This window comes from Canis lupus, chromosome 33, assembly GCF_003254725.2.
Source record: "Canis lupus dingo isolate Sandy chromosome 33, ASM325472v2, whole genome shotgun sequence".
Lineage (NCBI taxonomy): Eukaryota > Metazoa > Chordata > Mammalia > Carnivora > Canidae > Canis > Canis lupus.
The window spans coordinates 17,752,156-17,777,219 of NC_064275.1; the positions used below are offsets into that span (position 1 = coordinate 17,752,156).

Consider the following 25,064-nt stretch of genomic DNA (forward strand, 5'->3'; position numbering starts at 1 on the left):
TAAGAGAAAGTCTGAGGAAGAAGACAATGTGAAGGGGAAGGGACATCTTTGAGATGTTGAGCAACAAATAGTATGTATAGAAATACAGAAGAATCGATCTAAGAACTTCATGCATGGTGTTTGCATTAGAACCCCACATTGCCAGTGGGAATGGTACTACTTGGAGTCATCTTTGAAAAACACAGTTGGATACCCCACTTGGGGCTTGCGGAGAAGGACTATTTCACTGCGGTGCAAGGCTGCTAACCTATTCCCTTGGGGGAATTAAGAGTTCTGTATCCAGGGTAGACTCCAGGCCTTGTAGTCCTGTGCCGCAGGAGGAGGACAAGAAGAAGGTGGAAGCTAACAAGGTCATTGGCTGGGGAGAAAAGTAGGTCTTGGGGAATGCTGGGGGTGGGGTTGGGGAGAATGTTAGTACCAGAGAAGGAAAGTGGGGAGGGAGGGTACGGGAGAAGAAAGAAGAGGAAAGAGTATAGGTACACAGTTCCAAGAGGGAGTTTCAGTGTCTTTTTCACCTTCTTGTTGAAGATGGATCATCCCTTTTTTCATTTTGCCCCAAAGACAGGCCCCAAGAATCCAGGCATACATTGTTGAAAGTATCAGATAAATCAGTGAAAATCTGGCTGCCTGAATCACCAAATACATGAAAAAAGCAGCAGTACAACATATTGAATGAAATATTTATTTTGCCCCTTTATTTAAAAAAAATTTTTTTAAAGATTTTTATTTATTCATGAGAGACAGAGGCAGAGACATGGCAAAGGGAGAAGCAGGCTCCCTGCGAAGAGCCTGATGTGGGACTTGATCCCAGGATCCGGTGATCATGCCCTGAACTGAAGGCAGATGCTCAGCTGCTGAGCCAACCAGGTGTCCCCTATGTTGCCCCTTTAAACATCTTTTGATTCAGATTCGATTAAAATCATATACTCAGCGTAAAGTATGTCCTTTTTTACTGATGAGAAACTTAAAAAATCCAATTGTGGCCTAGAGACCTTCTGGTTATGTGACTTTCTCAAAGTCACACAGTGGCTTCCTGACTCCCAGGGCAGCTGCCTTGCCGCAGAAAAGAGGCAGCACCTTCCTCCCCCACTCTTGGCCTGCTGATCAATTCTGAGGTGGCTTCCTTCCCACTTGGGCACAAACTTGAGGTTCACGTTGAACAAATACTTTAACCTTTCTGGGTCTCGTTTTCCTCAGCTGCAATATAAAGGTGTGGACTTGAATGAGGCTTCGCCATCTAGGTCTCATCCCTGAAGAAGGAGAGGACCCAACTTGCCAGTAAGTCAGTATATGTTTAGCTTCTCAATACCGTTGAAAAGTGTTTTTACAGTGTGGCCCTAGGTCAGGATCACCACGGTCACCTGGGAACTTACTAGAAATGCAAACCCCCAGGCCCACCCTAGAATCTGCTCCATCAGAAAACTGGGGGCGGGGCCCGGCAATCCGTGTTTTAGTAAGCCTCTGGGAGGTTCTGAGGCCGCTCAAGTTCGAGAACCGCTAAATTGTTTTCCGCCCATCACTAAGCAGAGGCGTTTAACACACGCACACGCGGAGGTAACCAACTTCTCTCTTAGGCCACTAGCCGCCCCCTCTCTCCCCCCTCGGATGCTTTTCCTGCTTCTCCATCCCGGGATGATGAATGGAGGTCAGGGCGCTGTCAGCGCAGGACGCGGCCAACCCTCCCTCCCATCCCCACCCGGTGGGTCGGGGGAGGTGGCGTCGGGGCTTCGCCGAGACCGGTTTCCTCCCAATTTCTTTGACAACCGCTGCCCCAGTTTGGGGACGTTTAATGACAAAGTCTGCTTTTAGTGATTTAGCCGATAGTTTGCCGAATGAGGACGACTACTGAGACTGGGGTGTCAGAAACAGTCTCGGGGGAGCGAGCGACGGGGAGAGAGGAGGATAGGCTGGCGAGCAAGGCTCTGGGGTGCGGCTGAAGGGGGAGAGGGGTCCGGGGGCACTGCCCGCGGAAGGGGAGCCAGAAGTGGGGGAAGAGCGCGGGCTAGAGCGCAGCAGAAGGAAAATGGGCGTTAGGAGAAAACGGAGTTTGGGGGACTGGTCTGGTGTTTTTTTTTTTTTTTTTTTTTCCAGCTTCCTTTCCTTTCCAAGACTTTTTCTCTGCCCCGGCTTGCTCCTCCCCCTCCCCCCCTCCTCCCCGCCTCCTCGGCTCCCCCTCCTCCTCCGCCTCGCGCGGCAATGGGAGGCTCCTAGGCAGGAGAAGCAAAAGAAGGAATTGTTCGCGAGTTCACTCATCCAAAAAAGCGTCTTCCATATGGAGGGACCGGGTGCGCCGGGCGCGGCGTCCCCTGCCTTGTGCTCCTGCCGCCGCCGCCGCCGCCGCGACCCCCGCTTCCTGGCGCAGAGACCCTGAGCCCCGGCCCGCGGTGTCAGCCGGCGCGCGCGCACGCACACTCGCCCTTGCACACACACGCACTCACGCCCGCCGCAGCCGCGGCCGCACGCGCCCGCACGCGCCCGCCCTCCCCGGCCGGCAACCGCTCGGGCCGGGGGTCCTTTGTGCTCCCGCGGCGGCCGCCCTCCGGCTCGGTGAGCCCGCGGTGTCGCGGTGCGGGGCGTGTGGCCGTGCGCCGCGGCGCCGGGTGGCTCCCTCCGGCCGGCCGCGGGCCCCGCTCGCCCTCCGCAGGAGCCGCTGCACCGGGGGTGAGTCACGTCGCTCAAGTTTGTTTTCTTTTCACAAAAAGTTGTGTTTCTGTGTTGGTTGGGGGGGGGGGGGGGCGGAGGCCGGTCGGAGGCCGGGCGACGCCGAGGGAGCGCCGACGGCGGGAGCGGGTCCGGGAGCTCGGCCCGCGGGCTCCGGCGGGGACCGCGGCCGAGGGGGGCGCGCCGGGCGCGGGGCCGGAGGGGTTGGGGCGAGGCGGGCCGCGGGGTGCAGGGGAGTTGGGGCGAGGCGGGCCGCGGGGTGCAGGGGCCGGAGGAGCTGGGGCGAGGCGGGCCGCGGGGTGCAGGGGAGTTGGGGCGTGGGGGGCCGCGGGGTGCAGGGCCCCGGGGAGCTGGGGCGAGGCGGGTCGCGGGGTGCAGGGGCCGGAGGAGCTGGGGTGAGGCGGGGTGCGGGGACCGGAGGAGCTGGGGCGTGGGGGGCCGCGGGGTGCGGGGGCCGGAGGTGTTGGGGCGAGGCGGGCCGCGGGGTGCAGGGGCCGGGGGAGCTGGGGGGAGGCGGGGTGCGGGGGCCGGAGGTGTTGGGGCGAGGCGGGCCGCGGGGTGCAGGGGCCGGGGGAGCTGGGGGGAGGCGGGGTGCGGGGGCCGGAGGGGTTGGGGCGAGGCGGGCCGCGGGGTGTAGGGACCGGAGGAGTTGGGGCGAAGCGGGCCGCGGGGGCCGGAGGGGTTGGGGCGAGGCGGGCCGCGGGGTGCGGGGGCCGGAGGGGTTGGGGCGAGGCGGGCCGTGGGGTGCAGGGACCGGAGGAGTTGGGGCGAGCCGCGGGGTGCAGGGGCCGGGAGAGCTGGGGGGAGGCGGGGTGCGGGGGCCGGAGGGGTTGGGGCAAGGCGGGGTGCAGGGGCCGGGGGAGCTGGGGGGAGGCGGGCCGCGGGGTGCAGGGACCGGAGGAGTTGGGGCGAGGCGGGCCGCGGGGTGCAGGGACCGGAGGAGTTGGGGCGAGGCGGGGTGCGGGGGCCGGAGGGGTTGGGGCGAGGCGGGCCGCGGGGTGCAGGGACCGGAGGAGTTGGGGCGAGGTGGGGTGCGGGGTGCGGGGACTGCCGCCACTGGGCCCCGGCCGCCGCGTCTGGTTCCCTGCGGCGCAGTCTGGCCGGTGGTTCCCGGAAGCTCGTCCGGTGGAAGCGGGGCCCGGACCGCCTCCGAAACGTGCCCGAAGCCTGACACGGGTGCCCCGGCTCCGCGCGCCGGGCGCGGGGAGAAGCCCGCAGTGGGTCAGCGGCGCCCCGGAACCGCGCAGCACCGGTTGGCACCCCCGGGGGAGGGGGTGAAAGAGAAAACACCGAAGGAGGGACCGAAGGCCGGGGAGGGAAACAGCCCCCTGCGGAGCATCTCTAGCGGGGGGCGGGAAGGGGGAGTGTGTGCAAGGGGCGAGGCGGAGAGCGGGGTGTCCAGAGGTGTCAGTGGGGCTGGGGGAGCGGCCGGAGAGCGTGTGTGTGTGTGTGTGGGGGGGGTGTTCGCGCGCGCAGCATCCTGGAGTTGTGCTCTTAGATTTGTTTGTGTAACTGAGAGGTGGGGAAGTGAACCTCTGGAACAGGTGGGAAGGGCCGGTAGGGAGGGGCCAGGAGCCCAGGCGGGATCTCCTGCTGGATTGTTGAAGGCCTCGCTTGACTTTCAGGGTGCCACAAGTTCGGTCTTCCAGATGATGGGAGGATTTCGAGGGGCACCGGGCATCGGACCTGGAGGACTTCAGGAGGAGCGCGGGGATTTGTTTAGTTTTGTTTGGGGGATGGCGGTGGCAGGGTTACTTGAAAGGTGTTCTTCCAGAGATGTGGCAGGAGAGCTAAGAATACCCAAACCACATGCCGGCAATCCTAAACAAGCACTTTATGGGTGTGGTGGGGTGTACTGCCGCTCCTCCATCCATTCCTAGCCAGTTCAAATGGGCTCGAGGAAGTTTTTGATTCAGAGTTCCTTTGAGTGGACTGAGTGAAAAGTGTGCTTTGGTTTCAGGCCCTTGTGCCACCCCCAAATTCCCTGTACCCGGCTCACATTTGTCACCTGGTATTTTGTTGTTCAGAACTTTGCAAACATTGGACACGGAATAAATGTAATTTTCAAAATTTTTCAGTGCACAAATGTTTTTGATTTCTTCCACAACTGGGCCCCACACAGCTCAGCTCTGTGATGGTTTTTTTTCACCCCTCTGATTACAGCCAATAAATCAATCTCCATTTCCTCCAGGTCAGCATGGACAATATTATAACACAGTCTTGTTGGACTCAGGTGCGGGCTGGGGCACCTATCCATCTGGGTGACCTATTTTCTGAACTTAAGTGAATCTGAGGCAAGAGCTTGGACGTTTTGAGGTGTGTAACAGCTTTCCCAGGAACGTTTCTGAGGTCTTATAATTGGCACTTTTTAATGGTCTCATAATTGAAACCCAGAAGGTTCCCATGGTAATCTTGAAGCACCTTGGGGTCAGTGGGACGGAGGCAGGGTGGAAACAGCAGTGGAGTTATGATTTTCCTGCCAGGTGAGTTTTAGAGTGAGTTTATGGAAGAGGTAAAAAACGAAAGAAGAGTTGCCTCATTCTACCACTTTGCTGACTGTGCCCACCCCCCACCCCCACCCCCGTTTATTTCTCAGTTTGGCCCTTTGGGAAACTGGAGGCTGTCTATTCCTATGAAATCTGAGGATTGAGATGTCAGACACTGGCCCTTTCATCCTCTTTCAAGAGATCTAAGAGGAGTAACATTACAAGAGACATTTCCTCAGGAGAAATTGCCCAAGACACAGACATTGGCTTTACTCTGGCAAGGTTGCCAGAGGCCACGATGGTTGGTTCCTTGACCACAGATAGGGGTGGGGGATGGAAGACCCTGCTTAGCTGTGGACTGGTTGGCCAACTTGTGATAAGGGGGTGTTCCTTTCCATCCTCCAAATGGATTTGGAGATATTCCTTTCTTTGAAGTGCTCTTTCAAATGTTTGGGCTCTCAGCTCTCTTCAGCAACTTATCTGTGATTTCCATTCCCCAAGAAGGAGTAGGGGATTTTACTCATTAAATAATTCCATTGACTTCTCCAGAGACCTCCAGGGCTTAAGCAAGAAGAGCAAGTGAGTCTGGTGGTCACAGTATTCCACAAGATCCTAGAGGGTCTGGGTTCAGACTTCAGTGAAGTCACTGATGGGGTTAATGAAAACGGAGTTTTCTTTGTCTTTCAAAACAACTGGGAAGAAGCTGAAGACCCAAATGCATCAGTTAATTGATATCCAGTACATTCTGACCTCTTGAGTAAGGAAGTATTAAACTGGCACCAAAAGATATTATATACTTAGAGTCTGCTTTCTGGGGAAATAAGAGAAAGGGGATGGGAGTAGAAATTGGGGAGGCAGAGGAAAGATAGTGATTTGCTACATTTTTAAAAAAATATTTATCATTTAGAATTTCTTGTCATCTCTATACTTTATCAAATATTTCTAGTACATCAGACCCTAGACTGGGATCTTTCTTGCCCCTGAGGGAATAAGCTTAGTTAAAGGATGATTCCCCAAACTAAACCCTTTCCCCCTCATTTTTATTTATTGCACAAGCATCTATTAATAATTTTAAAAAAAATTTTAATGACCCTTTTTCCCATACTATAACACAACTTGATTTTGTTTTCATCTGTGTGCATACATACTTTTCACATAGTTGTGATAAAAGTATACACATTTTTGTAATCCACAGTGAAGCATCTAGAGATTTTTGTCCAAAGACTCACAGAGAACAGATGTGTCCAATCTACTTCACCTAAATCCTAAGAGTGCTCCCACATGAGGCCTTCACGTATAATATTTTTATCATTTATGAGGCCGAATCAAATATTTGGGACCTAGGCAGTGGGTGGGGGGAGAGTGGAATGGAAGTGGGTGTTTTTAATTTAGGTATCTGTGTTTACAAAAAGCCTCCCTAAATAGGGCTTTGCCTCCTTGGAGCCCTCAGGGTTGGTATGGGTAGAGAAGGGGAGATGGAAGGCAGAAAATAAGATTTAGAGGATCCATCTCAAGTGGCACTGAGATGAGGAGTAGGGAATTTGGGTGGAAGCCCTGGCTTTTCCGAGGACTCCATTCACACGGACTCAAACCACCAAACTAACTCATTGATCGTCGTGGCTGCACTGCCACTGTGTTAGCTTCCCTTTTGAAGCTTGCCCTGTCGTTCCTGCCCTTACCTTTTATTATTCTTCCATCTATACCATCTTTTCCATGCCTGCTACTACCGTGCTGCTTCATGCCCTTGACAATTGCTGCTGACACATGGCTAGACTCCCCACTGGCTACCTATCACCACACTGCCCATCCTCCATCCGTCCCATAAACAACTCAGCACCCAGCTTAAAAACAGTTTAACTTTACAACCCAAATTTTTAGCTCTCTCACATGTGGCTCTGTCCCATCTTATGATAATATTACCTTAGCAGGAGCCTTCTGCTCCAGCCCAAACCTAGCTAGTAGCTAACCCTTGATTTTATGCTGGGTTCATTCCTTGCTTGCTGTCTTAGCACCCTAAACCCCTTTCCTATAAGCCCACCTTACTTTGTATGAGTCCTGCTAATAATATGTTCTTGAGAGATATATGATGAATATTGATGAAAATGGGCTGCTGGTTGCAAAGGTAATGGTTTTGTAAGATTAGGCTTCAGTGTAATCATTGTCCTTAATTCATGGTTCCTCTCATTTCTACAAGGGACCAGGTAACTAGAGATTTAAGGAAGCCTAGGATCTTAGAAAAACTGCTTTTTCTGTTTTCTTATTTATAAAATGGATTAATAAGGAATTACTATGGTTTATAGCAAGGCACCTTATAAAAAGCCAGTACTTCAGAACTGTTTATTTTGTTGTTCAAAAGATAAGACACTTCTCTTTTTCCCCAGTCTCAGCACAAACTTCTGGAACCCATGACCCATGAAGTCTTGTCAACAGTCACACCATCTGAGGGTAGCAGCAATGAAGTAGAAGAAGCAGGTGAGCTTTTCTGCCCACAATCTAATACCTCTCTGGCCTATTGGATCGGTCTTTTTATATTTTTTTTTCATGTTTTGTCCTCTTGAGGATACAGTGTTTCTCATCCTTTAGCATTGGAAGAGTCTGACAGTGGAATCTGGATCAAACAGATTGGTTCAGACACTCTTTTAGTCAGAGCCTGTGATAACCTCTGTGACTGTGTGAACCCTCGAACCCTCCTTTCCTTGAGGCAAATCCATTCAACATGTTGGATACAAACCATTTACTATGGGATTTGGAGTCTGAGGCTGTGTAGAAGAGTCCGGCTTGGGTTTGGGTGAGGAAAGCCTTGTGTTTATGTCTCTGTTAACGGTATTAGAGCGAATGTCTTGTGATCTGCTCTACTGGGCAATGTTTATTTCACAAAACCCAGAGGGATTCTGTGTCATCCCAACTTTTGAAATAAAGTTAGAAAATAATTTCTCTTTTTCCTAATGGTGAATTTGGCCTTATCTTCAAAGAAGGCCTTTGATGTTTGGGACAGGATTATTGGGCAGTCAGAGGAAATCATAGGAGAAAGATCAGAGCCAATAATACACAGTCAACTTCATTTGGTTGCCAGAGAAAATGTTGAGGAAAGTCTCAACTAGTTCTCCTGGTAAGAAACAGGAAAGTACATAATATGGCCAGGATAAGTAGGATTGAATTAAAAAAATAATAACTCAAAAGGAGCTGAGCAGCAAAAAGTATGGCAAAGGAATGTTTGTTCTTCTCTAAAATGAGTTTGGACAGCATTGGACAAGACGAGGGTGATGATGTATGTGTAGGCTGGAGCCTTCATCCTTTCAACAAGCTTTTATTGGGTACTTGCTGTGTGCCTGGGATCAATACCAGAGCCTACGCCATCCAGAATTCCATTACTAAAGGGAACACTGCAATACAAACTGTAGTGTTAAAGTACTTGGACGGGGTCAATTAAGGAAGGCTTCTTGGGAAGCCTGGGTGGCTCAGTGGTTGAGCGTCTGCCATTGGCTCAGGGCATTATCCTGGGGTCCGGAATCGAGTCCCACATTGGGTTCCTTGCATGGAGCCTGGTTCTCCCTGTGCCTATGTCTTTATGTCTCTCATGAATAAATAAATAAGATCTTTAAAAAAAATAAAGGCTTCTTGAGGGAGGAGAGTCAGTATCTCAGACTAAGTCTTAAAGACAGAGATGGGACTAGTAGGACTGAACTGTTCTTTGACTTCTGCCTATATGTGTTCTTTATTTTCTCCCTGAAAATGTACTTTTCTTCAGCGGATGATAGGCTCAAGTGTACTTGAGACAGGAGATTGCAAGTTCAGAGTAGTTTTGTTAATTTTAGAAAAGTGAAAAACTGGAAGTTCTGCAGTGAGTACAGAATCTCAGAAATCTGAGTCTTAGGATTCTGAAACCAGTTACTGAATGGCTTTGGGGGCAGTGGGAGGAGAAACATGTGATTTTGGTTTTTCTTTCTCACCCATGTCAGATTTTAGCTGAGAATTTTAGAAACAAAATCCTGAATTCGGTTTTTTACCTCTCAGTTTCATTTGTCCTTTGTTCTACTGTGTGCACCAGGTTTGCTAACTCTGAAATCATTTCCAGAGTTGCTGGTGAGGGGTCATTTATTTTAGGGACAAATAAAAGTCGCTGGGCTCTCCAGTTGCCCAGGAACCTCCTTGGCTGCTGAGAGGCAACTGTTACACAGGATGAGAGCTACAGGTAAGAGGAAGAAGGCCCCTCTGCAGCTGGCTGACCTTGGAGGTGCTCCCCCCCACCACCTCCCACCAGGCAGGGCTGGAGTTGAACTCTGGAATAGAGCCCTCCCCAACCTTCCCCAGCCCTGCCAGTATTTTTCCAGAGTAGTCTCAGCCAGGTGCCTTTACTAGTCTGAGTTTACCTAACATTACAATCTCAGCAGGTTTATTATGTATGGGTCCCAGTTAATTGGAGAGGAAAATTGGGGGTTTCTAGCTTTATTACTTTTCTATGAAAGCAGAGGCTGCTCTTAATTATTTCACAGATCATCCCCACCACTTGACTCTCTTTCTGCTCTCTAATGACTATCATCCCACAGTGGTGTTACCATAGCTCTTCCTTTTTATGTACCTGTGTCCACGTGAAGGGGATTTCACAATCCAGTCAGCACAGGGAGACCACATGAAGCAGTGAAAATTCATGGCTGTTTACCTCTCTCATTATGAATGGATGTTTTGTAGTGAACAAGTTACATAAAAATCTACTGTGTTATAGCCGAGAGTTAGATTCTAATGACTCTTCCAATGTACAGGCCTTCCCAGCAATCACCTGCAACCCTTCCTTGACACCACTGGTGGTCTGCCATCGTGAAGGCTGCATCAGCTCCAGGTGAAAGCCCCATGGTCAGGTGCTTTTCATTCTGTAGCCTTGTGTTGCAGAGATGGAGGCTGGGTGGTGGTGAGGCCCAGCTTTCGCTTGTCTGGACTGTGGCAGCTTGCCAGCAAGTTTCACTGGGTGGTCTTTGACAATGGGAGAGAGGAGGGGTGGAGGAGCTCAGCTCTCCTGCCCAAAGGGGAACAAGAAGGTTGGCAGCCAGCCCCCCACCCCCACCCCCCCCGCCCCATCATTGAAACACCACAAAGGTCTTGAGCACTGGTGAAAAAAATGGAACAGGTTGCTGAGGGCAGTATTGTGCAGGGTTTCATTTTTGTTCCCCTGATTTTATAGGCAGAGCCTCGTGTTTATGTAGCAAGGCTCCCTCAAGAGGGTGAGCACGCAGGAGCGGCAGGTACCCTTCACGGGAGGGGAGAATGATTCCATCACTTGGAATCAGCCCTGGTGCCAAGGAGGCAGCCCCGCCTGCCTCTTCTGTCCTTCTGGTGATATGGAGAATGATAGCTGCCGGTTAATGAGCACCGACCGTGTGCTGGGCCTTGTGCTAAGCCTCCAGGCTTTACCCTTGCACTCTCCCTCTGCAGTTCTGTGGAGACAGGCAGTATGATCCTGTTCTGCAGAAAAGTGGCCAAAGCTTAAAGAATTGTCGTGACTTGTTCTGCACTCACAGCTGGTTAGGTGGCAAAGCCAAGATTCCATCAGAAAACTGCTGACTCCTGAACTCGGGTTTTGCGGGTAAAAAATGCCCAATTTCTCCTGCTAAGAAGAAGCTTGTGGAGGACGGTGGTGGCAGGGAGGACTGTTTCTATTGCAACTAACAAATGTAAGGGGCAAGCGGGGGCCTTTATGAGACTTGCTGTAGGAAACAGGAACTGAAAACTGGGACCACAGCTGGGAGGTTTTGACTGGCACAGCAGCAGCACACGGGCAGCCAGGCTTTGTGGCACAGCTCGAGTCAGACTTTGCAGATGGTTCTGAAAGCCGCCTCCAGCTGGGTCTCATCTCAGGACATGTCTCCTGCCTCTTCCGTGGCCCCACTCCGCCCAGGACATCATCTGAATTGGCTGTCTGAGTCTCTGCGTCCGCTGTAGATGCCAGCTGAATTCACTTGCTCCTCAGGTTTCCGCAAGTCTGATCAAGCAGGTCCTGTGTGCCCTCAGTGGGAAGAGGGGGAGAAGGCGCTTGGCCCAGCAAATACTTTTCCTGGTCAGGAGAAGTGGCAGCTTGCACACAAAAATAGCCTGGGGAAGGAGGCAGGAGCTTTGACAGACAGGTAACTGACAGGAGATGGTACCTTGCAGGCAAATCCTCACAGGACAGCCAGCAGGAAGAGTTCTACAGGCAATTACCTGCAGGAGAGCGAAACAGACCTCTCCCTCTTGGCTTAGGACAGTTGTGGAGACTTGGCTGTGGAAAACTCATAGCTGCCCACAGTTCCTTGTTTTTCTCTAGCAAATGTGGACAGCCTGAAGCCAGGGGGTTCTTTGCAGCGAGTGAGGGACAACACAGGACACTTGGGTTTAAGAACAATTATGTGACCAGCCAGTTAGGTGACTGAGAGGAGTCACAGAAACTCTCTGAGCCTTTATTTCCCTGTCCCCACAAAGCTGCCTTTCAGAGCACTATTAGGATGCAGAGAGAGAACACAAGAGACTGCTTTTGATTCAGAATGTTTCTGCTCACATCAGAACCCAAGCCCCTTGGCATCTGTGCTCGCCCAGGATGAGTTAGGAGATAAGACCTGCTAGGGAACTGGCCAGAGGTCAGAGTGTGGCCATATGGGCTGCATCTGCTTCTGTGGCTGTGTCTGTTTTCTGAGGGCAGGGGCCTGGACCGGAGGCAGTTCATCGCATTGCCAGAAACCCTTCCCAAGCTCTGGACAAGCTCTTTCCCCCTCATACAGGAAGAGGCAGTAAGGGGGTCTCAGGGTCTGGCGGGAGTTGGGAGAGGAAAAAATGTCATGGTGGGGGGATCCTGGTTAACATTCTTCCTGAGAGAGGAGGACCAGAGGAGTCTGGGGGAGCGTCTGGAATGTCCCCTGTGAGAGGACAGATTCTGGGGTGAATCTTATTAGAAGTTTGTTCAAGAGGAAACAGTATTTCTAGGGCCACTTCCAGGTTGGAGATTGTGTGGCATCCTGGTTAGTGCGGGCTTTGGAACCAGAAAGGCCCGGGTTTAAATCCTGGCCTTGCCAATTGCTAGGTCTATGACCCTGGGCTAGTTACCTAGACTCTGAAATCCCAATTTCTTAGGGTGGTAAAGAGAAACAAGAGATGGCTTATAATGCATTTATGAAGCACATCATGAGCATTCAATAGAAGGGGTTGTTGGAAGCTGGGCAGCTGGAAGCCTGTGCTCATGAAACCCCCACTGCTCAAGGGACGAGGGAATGAGAGGGGAGCCCGCAGTGGGACAAAGCCCTGCCCACTGCCCCCTTAGGTGTCCTCAGACCTGGTCAGTAGGAAGAGAATTTCCACCCAGCCTCCTCCTCGGCTTCTTTGCACTTCAGCGTCTTCCATTCTACCCATGAGGCCAAAAACATTGGTGTCCTCTTTGACTCTGTTCCTTCTCTCCACTCCACTTTAAATTGGCAAAGAGTACTGGCTTTACCGTATCCAGAGTCCTGCCCCTTCTTACCACCTTGGTCCTCTACCACCCAGACTGTCACAGTCGCTCCCTCAGGGATCTGCCTGCTTCCACCTGGACGCCCCTCCCTCCTGCCCCACGTCTGTCCACTTTGAGAAGTCAGTTTCAGCTTCCCGTGGAGAAGCCTGGGGAGGTCACTTCTCCAAACTCTCCAGGGGGCCTGTTTAATTCAGAGAAAACCCTAAAGCCTTCAGTGTGGTCAGCTCCAGGCCTAGCAGGTCTGCCCTTACTCCCCCTCACCCCCAATCCCACCCACCCTGTCCTCCTTGCTGCTCTTGCAACCAGCTGAGCAACTGGCTTTGCCTCCTGCAACTGACCTGAACCTAGCTGCCTTTTATCAATTCATCATTCTCTCTCCCCTCAGCCTAATTTATTTTCCCTCAAAGTTATCACCTGCTGACAGGTATCCATTTGTCCATTTGCTTACTGCCTCCTTCTCCTCCAGAATGAAAGCTCCCTGAATCCAGGCACTTTTTTTTCCCCCTCACTGTCTTTTCTGTACCTGGAATAGAGTCTGATACGTAACTGGTGTTCATTTTCTCCCCCACTAGTCTGCAGGGCTTTTCTGAATTTCAAAAGAGGTGTAATATGAGTTTTAAACAAAATGAAAGAATTACTTACGGATTTATGTAAGAAAAATGGGTATATGTATATGGGAGCATGTGGGAAAGTAGTGCAGAGAATTCTAGTAACATTTGAGTGTCTGTTTCAGAAATGCCAGGGAGCTGTGTGCTAGGCCACGACAGATCTAGCCCAGTTCTTTTGTCCTCAAGGTGACTGACTTCAGGACTGTCCACAGGTGTGCCACTTGTTGCACCTGTAAGGTGCATAAGAATGGATGCCTCTTCTGGCCCTTCCTCACCGCTCACTTCAGAGGCATTCGTGGAACATGTCTGTATGCCCTGTGCTAAGGCTGGCTAGGAGATGCAGAGAAGCCCAGCGCATTCTATCATTCCACCGAGTTCCACATTCTCGTTGCTTACCTGGGATTTCCTGAGTGAGCCTGGACAATCCATTTTGCTGCTCCCTTCCAGTAGCATGGTGACCTGAGTGGAATTGGAGCTCTGTTGAACGGGGTTTGGAACCATAAACCAGGGACAAGAGGAACTTGATGAATTCGAGAATACTTCAGTTCCTCACACGCATGGGGGCCTAATGGAGTCAGGCCCCATGCTAGGCATACAGGCCACAGAGATAGTCTCTGTGGAGAGACTGCCGGAGAGCTGACAGCTACATACAAGGGACAGCATGGTTGGACGTCTGCCCAGAGGAGGATAGAGCTGACTTCTAATTGCATCTCAGTCATTTCTGACTTGCTTCTAGATTTAGAAGCTAAGGAAGAATAAAAATAGGGATAAAGATCCCAGGAGGTCTTGTGTGGACAACAAATGTGCCTGAGAAATTACACTACTGGGATCCCCAGACCCAACATCTACAGCATCTCAGGGAGCTGAAGGCCTTAGCTTCCTCCTTCATTTTATTTTTTAAGTCTTAAAAATTGATAGCTTTTTTTTTTCCCTTGCAATTTTAGGTTTATAGAAAAATTAAGTGAAAAATACAGAGTTGCCACATACTCCTCACACCAGGCCTGTTCCAACCATACTATTCAGATGTTGGTGCAGTGCATTTGTCACAATATGCATGCATTGTTATTTTTTTTTTGCATACATTGTTATTAACTAAATGGTTTACATTGACTATTAAGGTACATGGTTAGGTTGACTATTTGTATTACACACTCTGGGTTTTGACAGATGCATGACTATTCACCATTACAGTATAGTTGGAATCACACAGCATATAGTGTTTCCAGGTTGGCTCCTCTTAAACATGGCCTTCTGTCCCCCCTCCCTCCCCTATATGCACGTGTCCATCTGGAGTAAAAGCCTTGTGCCGGGACCCCCTTGACCAGAACCCGTGAGTCCCCTTCCTTCCTCGTCTCCCCATGAGTATGCCTGGCCCTGGTGCTACTGGAGTTTAGCCCAGGCTGGTAAACTGTCAGGAGCTGCCTGTGTTGTGGTTCCACATCTGGAAGCATCAGCTGTGCAGACCTCCCCATCCCATTCCTAAATAGAGACAGGAGGAGCACATGGGGCTGTTTGTCTTCCTCCTCAGTCGTTTGTTTTACTTGCCTCAGAGCAGGGTCGAGGGTGGGGACATGAGCCTTCCCCAGGCAGGCAGCACTCCTTCACACTCACATCCGCTGGCCGGCCACATGTCCCGAAGCCTCTGAAGTCAAGGCTGTCCGCTGTCCGTGCTGAGCCCTGAGTGTGAGCACTGAGGCCTGTATTGTGGTCATTTGAGAGGAAGACCAGTAGGGAGCAGAGCAGCTGAGAATGTTTTCCCTGCCCAGAAGCGCTGTTTTCCTGAGTCAGCCTTGCAAGCCAGGACTCCCTGGAAGCTGGAGGCAGGAACCTCAGTATTCATCCCATTCACCAGTCACTCCCGGCAGGGAGGCCCTAGGGGCATAAGTGATGATGTTGGATGCTAGGAGGAAAGCCGGTGGAGGGAGCTCCTCAAAACTAGGCCCCAGCTAAGGGAAGGAAAGTGCCTGTGAATGGGGTCCTGTGGAGCATCTAGTTGAACCAGGATGAGAAGTTCCAGGGGCTAAGGAAAGGGATGCATACTAGGTGCAGAGAGTTAACAATCCTGGGGAGAAAAAAAAAAAAAAACAATCCTGGGGAACAGGGACTGAGGTCTAGGCTCCAGGTTCCATTGCTTCCTGTTTGGAATAAACACAGAGCTAGGGCCAGCTGGTACCTTCTCACACCGAAGGACGCCAGCCAGGTATGTCAGAGTTCAGTGTGAAGGAGGAAGAAGACTCATTGGCCCCCTTGGAAAGTCAGTTTTTGGACTATGGAAATTCCATGCTGATGGCCCGCGTCCATACCCCCTCCTCCGGTTTTCTTTCTTCACCCAGGCGACCGTCCAGGCTGTATCCTGATAGGTGACACTAAAGAGCTCAGGCCATCCCAATCTGTGACTCATTGAAGAGCCCCAGGTCACCATATATTGGCTCTGCCTAGCTGTCCCCAGGGCAAGTGGAGGCAAATAGTACCTGGCCCAAGTTTGCCACTGAGATGGTGAGCTGGTTGCAGTGATGTTGCATTGGAGTGCCTAAAGTTCTTCAGGCTCTTCAGAGGACACTCTCCACAGGCAAGCTGTCCTTGACTTTGTTAATTATGGAATCAGAGTGTGGCCTCCTGGCCCCCTGTCTCCTGGAATCTAATTCTAGAGCCTAGGAGGCTGTGACAGTGATCACTGACCATCAGCACAGAGGAGGCCTTGACCCTTGCCTTGGTTTACCCAGAGAGGCAGACAGCAGAGAAGTGCTGAACCATGTGAGTGTGGGCCCCATGTTCCTCACCAAATGCAGCCTTTAGCCCTGTGTCTCTCCTAACATTCTGTCCCCACAGGAGGTACAGAGAGTCCTGAGAGAGAATCCCAGACCCGCTCCTGTAGATACTTCCAGGTAAAGAGTGTCTAGGAGCAGGGGCACTTTTCCTGAACCAAGAGATAAATATGTCATCTGACAGAGCATTTGGGTCTCCCCCCCCCCCCACCTCCTAATTTGTGTATGGAGGAAATCTCAGGCAGGCCGATTTTATTTTTTATTTTTTTTTTAATTTTTAAAAATATTTTATTTACTCATGAGAGAGGCAGAGACACAGGTAGAGGGAGAAGCAGGCTCCATACAGGGAGCCTGATGTGGGACTTGATCCCAGGACCCCAGGATCACACCCTGAGCCAAAGGCAGGCGCTTAACCTTAAGCTCAGCCACCCAGGCCCAGGCTGATTTTATAAATAACCTTTATCTTTACCAAAGTATAAATTTATAAATCAATGCATTAAAAAAATCCTCTTTAGCATAAAGAATGGCATTTTATACAGTGGGGATCATTCCAGAACCTCTCAAACTGTGGTTGCTTGTCAGCATGCGATGCTCAGGATAGCACAGCCTGGGCCCTACTTGATTTGGGGAGCTTCATCCAGTGTTGGTGGAAGGAAGTCTCTGGTGCAGTCTGGGTCTCCTCTAGTACTTTCCAGAACAATATGCAGAAACCAGGGCAAGGTCTGGATCTGACCCACTGCTGCTCTACTCCCCTCTTTAGAAAAAGCCAGCCTCCATGATAGTGGAAGAGGGAAGCCCCTTACTAACCAACGTCTATGTGCTTTCAAAGTCAGAAAGTAAAGAGGAACGCGTGCCCAATTTTGATGGACTCCTAGGCAGACAGAACTAATTTTCCCCACATTTAACAAAAATGCCAGTACTAACACCTTTGGTCTGCATGGGGGGAAGGCAGACAGACCTTGTTTCTTTGCGTCTCAGCCAACACGGGTGTGTATCCCTGTCCGAGGATGAGGGTTCTGACCTGTCTCGCTAGTGTAAAGAATGCCACCCTTTGAGATTCACGAGGGTCACAAACTGCCCCTCTTGAGTCACTTATGGTTTCCTTCCAAGTAGCCAGCAGTAACTCTTGCTTGAGAGCTTTGCTGTTCGTGCTTCATCAGGCATAGGCCCCCAAACACATTCAAAACCGTGAAATAGTGGCCTTTCAGTTGGTCAGTCAACACACTACTGAGCTCTGTTCCATGCTGCCCACAAGACACTTCTAGACTATCTCTGAAATCCAAACAAGAGGTTAGTTCACAGTGAATTGCATTATCCACATTCTCTCATTAGAAAAGTGCTCTCTGAGTAGGTGCTAAATGCTCACCATTATCATCCTTGTTAATTTGGCTTGAAATAACCTGCGAGTTAGAAATCCTTCCTATTCTTGGAGCACTTGGCTATTTAAAAATAGTTTTGTCAATTATGGTGTGTTGGGAATTTTTTAAAATTTATTTATTCACGAGAGACAGAGAGAGAGGCAGAGACACAGGCAGAGGGAGAAGCAGGCTCCATGCAGGGAGCCCGACGTGGGACTCGATACTGGGTCTCCAGGATCACGCCCTGGGCTGAAGGTGGCGCTAAACTGCTGAGCCACCTGGGCTGCCTATGTTGGGAATTTTATAGTAGAGAAATGGAAGCCCAGAGAAAAATGATAGATTCAGAAGTCCAAGCCCGTTTGCTTACTGGTCTTTCACCTGGACCTCAGGGCTTCTGCACTGGATAGGTTCTCCAGTCAGAGGAAAGTCAGAGAAGCTGGGGGCGTGCTATTGGTGAGATATGTTCTGGGCCCTGGGGAAGGCCCATCCTGGACACAGAAGCCCCAAAAAGGAAACAGAGGGCATGGGGGGCTGCCAACTAGCTCTGGGTCCCAGTTCCAGAGAGCTAGGAGGGTAGCTCTGTAGGTCTCTTCTGGCTGTGGCCAGCAGTCCCATTTGAGATGGGGCTGCCTCTTGGGCCCAATACCAGGGGGCCTTTCAAGGTCAAAGAGAACACCCCTTCCCTACCAGAAACAGGGCACTCACTGAAGCCTGCTTTTGAAAATGCTGTTTGGCTTAACTGAGAGGACATTGGGTATGTGGGTGAATGGGTGGTGGTGACTGTGGTGGTAGTATTTTCTGGAAGTTAGTATGGGATTGGGAAGGTTTGAGATGTCTAGTTATCCTTTGGGGAAAAAAGCAAAACAACAACAACAAAAAAACACCCGTTTTATTATTGTTTATTTAAAAACCCTAACATGCAGATGTAGAAAGAATAGTATCATGACCCCAACCTACCCATCACCCAGATTCAACAGTTATCAGGACAAAGTGTGTTTTGTTTTGCTCTTTAATATCAATTTGTTTTCATTACTGTATGCCAGATGGGACAAGGATGGATGCCACAGGTTGCTCTTTCCAAAAGACGTGTGTGATCCAACCTCCCCACCATCTGCACAGTAGCATAGACAGGAAAGACCACCAGCCTGGGGCACTTGAGTTTGATTCCCAGTTGTTGCACGGTGCTCTGAGATGTTTTTGCATTCCTCCCTACCAGATGCTGAACTCTTGGAGAAAGCGTGAACTTTGTCTTTGGATTCTGAAGACCTCGTATTAAGTGGGTGTTCAATAAGCATTGACTGACTTGTAAGGCAGGTGATTCTATGAGACAGGGCGGGTTCCATCTGGACAGGTGCAAGTCATGCGAGCGCTTAGTTCACCATTTGGGGAGTAGTTCACCCAAAATGGGCAGCTAGTGGGATTCAGAGTTGCGCAGGAGGTGATTCTCAGAACCCTGGGAGATCCTGAATGCATGAAGGGTTAGCCTTTATCATTCTAGTGTGCAGGGGCTCCTGCTGTTGCCTAGAAAGAGGGGAAGAAAATTTCGGCAGCAAGAGAGAACAAAAGAGGGTGGGACAGGGGCTGCTATCTGCCTGGCCCCCAGATTCTGGAGCCTGCAGGCTGTGGGTGTGGTGGAGCAGGCTTTGAGAATGAGGCTCCAGCCCCAGACCCGTTTCTCTGGGTGGCCACAGACAACCCACAAGCCGCCTGCACCACCAGGCCTGCGTGTCATTCCAAGTGCTATTTTTTTTATTCACTGTGGTGTTGGCAAGGAACAAGGCTCCTTGGAGCATGGGGAAGGGAGTCGGCTTCCAGCCTTTGCAGTGCTGGGCAGTTCTGCTACTCTGTGCCGCTCTGGGCAGAGCTGGGGACGTTAAAGGATATGAAATGGGGTTTTGGAGGAACATGAGGGCAGATGCTGCAAACACTTCCCCTCAAATTCGACCCTGGGTGTAGCCAGCAGGGGCCTCAGGCAGGGTGGGCCAAGGCCCACAACGGACCCCAGCCAAAGTCTCCAAGCCCTGACTTTCATCAATGACCTGCCCTGCCCACTCCCTGCCTGGTCTTTTTCAGTTTAACTTCCAGCCCTGTCCTCCCCTCCCGTACATGCATGATGTGTGTGTTAGTGTTTTAATTTTTATTCTTGGCAGAAGTTAAGACACAAAATGGATTTGGAAGGAGATGAAACCAGTCTGGGTATATGTTGGGCAGCAGCAGCTTCATTCCTGGAGTGGGCGGGCCATGGAGGGGGAGGGGCTGGGGTAGAGACCAAGTCTCTGAGGCACGGGTGGGGAGCTGTCTCCTTCCCTGGTAGGGACCGAATTGAAAATGGACCTCTTTGGGGAAGGCCTGAAGCTAGCGGTTAAGCTGTTAACCCTTTGGGGCATCAAAAAGACCATTCCAGTGGAACCAAAGCCCTCTGTCCAGTATGGTGTTAAGTGGATGTGGGGACCCTGGATGGTCAACACCTGTCCCACTTCCTGGTGGTCTATGAGCCTCTGGAGACTGTCCTGCCTTTGTTAAAGGACTCATTGCTGCCATTTTAGGTTTTGGACGTGCAAACACTAAAATGAGCATGTGCTTGAAAAACTTCCTGTCTTCTGCTAACCTCCCAGGCCCCAGAAGTAGTGGTGATGGCCCCAGTCTGACAAGGACCTGTGGCCCAAGGACCTGTTTGAATCTCCTTTTCTACTGCCGAGGCTAACTTGGCCCCCAAAGTAGGCACTCTTTGCAGTGATGGCCTCCCTTTGGGTTTTTCTTTCTGTGCGAAGAAAAGAAAGCTAGGAATCTGAAAGTCCAGAAAATATCTAAGGAAGTGTGAGAGAAGCTTTAAGAAAATGTTTTTATTCTTTAAAGATAGTCCAACTTTTGGAATTAAAAAAAAAAAGGTTTTAGCATTAAAAATTACAAGAGTTTCCTTAAAATAATTTAGTAGGGAACATTCTTATACAGAATTCTCAATCCCAGCCATGGCATCCGGTGTAGCCAAAGGATTTCTGATAGACCTTCTTTATCAAAATGGGCCTTAAATCCAAGGCAGAGACGCCCAGTGGTTCCCAAGCTTGGCTGTTTCCAGGGAAGAGTTTTGAAATACTGATGCCTTGACTCCACCTCTGAACTGGGGTTTATACTTGTCTGAGGTGCTGCCCGGGTATTGGTCTGTCTTAGTGTCCCCAGATGATTCTTCTGTGCAGCCGGAGTTGGCAACCTTCAATCTAATGCTTGTGTAAGAACAGAAGGAAGATGAGAGAGAAGCCAGGTTAGGAAATGGAAGAGTTTTATTGTCTCTTGCTAACATGCTGGTGCATATAACTTGGATCCAGACTCAAAACACTGCTGCCAACTTTTGAATGGGATTTGAGCTCTCAGACATCAGGACTGACTCTCAGTGGCGTTTGGGACAACACATCTTTAGGAGTTTGAATGCAGAATGCATTGTGGGACCTGCCAAACCAGTCCCTCCCAAAACATGGTAGCTAGTCCATGACTCTAACTCAGACTGACTCTGGTTTTTTTCAGCCTTTCATAGTTCCTCCTTTGGAAAGCAGGTCATTGTATATCTGTTTGAAGTGACCAAGGACATCAGGACCAACAGGGCAAGCAGAAAAGCCCTGGCTTTGGACTCTTTACTTGAGCAAGATGCTTAATCTCTCTGAGCCTCAATTGGTGCATCTGTAAATGGGGATGACTATACCACCTGATTCATAGCCTTGTTTAGAGGTTAGACAACAATGCATGCACATTATCTCACACATAGTAGCTCAACAAATGGTCAGGTACTTTGATACTAAGATTGATGATTTCTTCTAAGTATCTTCCTTAATCCCGTATCGCAACAAAACTTGGTATATTTACTAAATCTCAATGACTTTTCTTTTTTTTTTTTTTAAGATTTTATTTATTTATGAGAGACCCAGAGAGAGAGAGAGAGGCAGAGACACAGGCAGAGGGAGAAGCAGGCTGGCTCCATGCAGGGAGCCTGATGTGGGACTCGATCTCGGGTCTCCAGGATCACGGCCTGAGCCAAAGGCAGACGCTCAACCACTCAGCCACCCAGGCGTCCCAATGACTTTTAATTACATTTGCAAATCAGTTAAATTAGGAAATAAGCAAGTTAGGGAAAAAGGCAGTCTTTAAATGTTCATATGCCCAACATGATAATTTCAGCAAACTAACTTCTAAATGGATACTTTGTACAATTTACTAAACAAAGTAATTTCAGATTTGTAAAGGTTAACAGAATATTAAATATGTTTACTTTTCCCGTAACACTTGTCCATATTGTATGGAAGCAGCAGATCCTGGAATTAGAGGAGGTGTTCCTTACAAGCCTAAGTTTCTGAATGTTAACAGACAGACACAGGAATCTCTTTGGATATGATAATGGAGCAAAGAACAGCCTTTTTATTGGTCCACAGGGTTGTTGGGAAATGAGGTCCTGAGGCCTATGGGAAGATAAAAGAACAGTGATGACATGCTATTTGGAGGTCACTTTTTTAAAAATTTGTCTTTTTAATTATAAAAGTGATAACTACATATCAAACCACTTTGAATATTTCTGAAGTTTTTAATGTAAAAAGTACAAATCCCCTAATCTTTAGAGATAAATGATGTTAACATTTAAGTGTCTTGTGGCCTCCGAATAAGTATATGCCACACATCATATGCAATTTTTTAAATTACAAAAATGGAATCATGCTGTCTTACAAGTTGCTTTTGGGATATTTTCCAGGAACCTCTTAGGCCAACATTTCCCAAAGTGTATTTGATGAAATTCTCCTCACTAATGGTACTCTGAGGAAAAAGTGTAGTGTGGTCAAATAAGTCCAGGCTTGTGGTCAAGTAAGTCCAGGCCTGTGGTTAAGTGAGTTTAGACTTCAGTGCATATTCTGTCCCCCTCTTGGTGATTCACGGTGCATAACAGCATATTAAAGGCTCTGAAAAGGCCTGCAGTAAAGAAACCGAACTTGTTTTTCTCAACATAACATTTCCCTCAGTTATTTTTGCTTGTCGCACTTTTACAACCACTAGGTTTTTAAAGAGCCATTTTAGGCATTCCTCACTAACCTCCCCTCTACCCATTATTCTCAGTCGTCTGTGGCATAATCCTATGGGGGTAGTCAGGAAGAGAAGAGCTCATCTCTTCATTTAATCATCAGATACTTATTGTGCTGCTCCTATGTGCAAGCATTGTGATTGATGCTGGGGATACAAAAATGAGCAAGCTAGCAGGCGCTTTGCCTCAGAGGTGTTCAGTTCCCCTCCTGCGCGGCAATGGTATTAGTCATCCCAGGATGGCTTGCACCTGGGAGTGGCGGCGCTTCGGCAGGGGATCCTCTCTGCAGCTGTTGGAGCCCTGGAACAGCAGGCTAGAATTATCCCCACCCCTGCTGCTCCTGACCCTTCACTACGTTTCTCCAATTCCCCACGCTTTGCTCCTGCTATAAATAGTGGTGCCTGACCCAGCTGGCATGACTCCATGTGTTTGTTTTCTCTGCGTGTGCCAGCCCTGCAACCAAGGCCACTGTGCTTTACAAGTTGGGGAGGGCTGACCGGAGATGGGGTTGGGGGCTTCCAGCAGAAGGTAGGGGCCGGCACACAGATGGACCAGAGCATGCTTCAGGTTTCCAAATTGGTATTTATTTTAAGTTTTCAGTGGTTTGAAAGAGCTCTGTAATTGAGAGTGGGGGTGGGCTGTGGACTAAATATGTGTATTTGGCGGGGGGTCAGGGAGGTGGTGAAGAAAGTGGGTTTGCATGAGGTCAGATGGGAAAGAAAGTAAACTGTCATGCTTCTAAAGCATACTGAGCAGCTGGAGCTGTTTGCTGTGTGAGCACATGTGCATGCACGCGTGGGTGCATGTGGGTCTGTCTTAGAGGTGAATGCACATGCCCAGAGAGCACAGGTGGGGGTGTCTGGCGCCCGAGATAACTACCTATTCTAAGGTCTCTTGTTGAAATACTAGGAATAAACCTGCAACAATGATCAGACTAATGAAAGTATTCCTAAAAGTAACCCTGAAGGGAATTATGAAAATTTAATAACTTGCTCTCCTGTATCGAGCCTACTACTTTGTACCAGTCATTATTCTAGATGAATTACTAACCTAATTTATTTTTTTTTCTTCCACTATTCCCGTGTGCGATATAGATTTTGTTGTCCTACATCAAAGTGGTTTCTTCTAAGTTCAGGGGAAGGGTTTCTGGCTTGCAGGAAGGTCTAGGAGAGATCTTGTTCATGTCACTGTGCCGTCAGATGCCAACTGAAGAGCCCTAGCTCCTGATCTCCCATCTTGGTCCTGACTTCAGCAGTTTGGCCCCAAGGCTTAGCTTTTCATGAGAATGCTTCAAATTGCCTGTCAGCATGCATGAGCCTGTTAGGGGATGGTGTGTGTGTTGGTGTTTTGGGGTTTGGGGCTGATTTTGCCCAGCATTTGCTTGAGTCAACCCTAGATCCAGATAGACCTAGAAGCAGCAGCCTGTTCCTCATTCATTCTGGGTCACAGAACCCGAGACCAGCTTTGAGTCATGTGAAGGGTGTAGGTATGGGCCTGGTACCATTGGTTGTTTAATCATCAGGAGGAAGGGACACAGAAAATGATTGCAGGTGACAGCTTAATTGGAGTTAGTGGTGATTATTTCACCTAACAAAGTAAATCAAAGTCTTTTCAATTCAGCTTCCTAAATGGCCAGCTTCTAAGGAAAAGCTCCCTCCTTGACTAGATGACTATAGTTCTTTCTTCTGTCTGCCCTGACCTTCATCTTTGTGCCTCAGGTTGTTATTGGCTCACTCAACAGGTATTTGCTGAGTACCTAGAACTGTTTTAGATGCTGACAATGCCCTTGTGAATAGTCTCACCATTCCTGATTCCTGTAGCCTTTGATCTAGTAGCCAGGCAGGCCAAAAACAGTGTGATGGTACCTCCACAGGGGAAGTGCAGAACTCCCTAGGGGAACAAGAGCTGGGTTCCTAACCACTGCCTGACACACAGCAGATGCCAGGGACATGCGTTGAACAGAAGAGTTTCCTCAGGTGCCTACCTCTCACATTTTCTTCCCTACCCCCTCCTTGGCAAGCCTACCCCCACCCACTTCATGCTGTTGGATGCTACAACAGGAAAGACCTGCGTCCTGCCCACCACCTCCACTGAATAAGAACCACATCCTGGTTGGAGATAGGAACAGATATCAGACACTCAAGCACCACCTTCCCCAATTCAAGGAAGCTCTGCTTTGCAGTGAGAACGCCTTTGGGAGTTCATCAGAGCAAATTCCAAGAACCAAATAGACTTGGAAAAAATCTTGGAAGCAGGTCTTGACAGCTTAGGAAAAATTCATTGAATACCTACTATGTGTCCAGAAGAGAGCTTTGCAAACAAGTTCTGATACAGAGTGAGCAGTGACAGTGATAAAGCTGAGACTTAAGAGCTCATTGGCCTCTGTTAGCTCCAAGCCTCTTTCCTGCCTTTACTGATGTCTTTGATCTTCTAGGACTATGCTGCAGATGAACCTAGATAGAAAGGAGGGTTCTTTTAGGACTCGTGAAAGGGGCTGCATTGGAGGAATAGCCTTCTGTGCTGAGCAGGGCCTGAGAGTGTGTGTGCGTGCGTGCATGCTCAAGTGTGTGACACATTTATCAAACCCCTAAGGCCTCTGGTTCCTTGCCTGTACTTAGTAAAATCTGTGGTTTATCTTTGCTCCTTCCCTGAAGCCGTGATG

General features: G+C 49.6%; 1 protein-coding gene across 14 annotated transcripts in view; it reads left to right on the forward strand.

The window, feature by feature from the left end:
* BOC (BOC cell adhesion associated, oncogene regulated) overlaps nt 1–25,064 on the forward strand; it is a 121,493-nt gene that overhangs the window by 47,534 nt on the left and 48,895 nt on the right. For 6 of the 14 annotated variants that reach the window (XM_049105168.1, XM_049105160.1, XM_049105155.1 and 3 more), the window contains exons 2-4: nt 1,198–1,278; nt 4,853–4,977; nt 7,529–7,619. The gene's annotated coding sequence lies outside the window, so the exon portion shown is untranslated. Of the gene's footprint in view, nt 1–483; nt 1,279–1,535; nt 1,555–2,515; nt 2,662–4,852; nt 4,978–7,528; nt 7,620–18,562; nt 18,623–25,064 lie in introns of those variants that run through there. The other 8 variants (XM_049105158.1, XM_049105163.1, XM_049105167.1 and 5 more) reach the window with 7 other exon arrangements.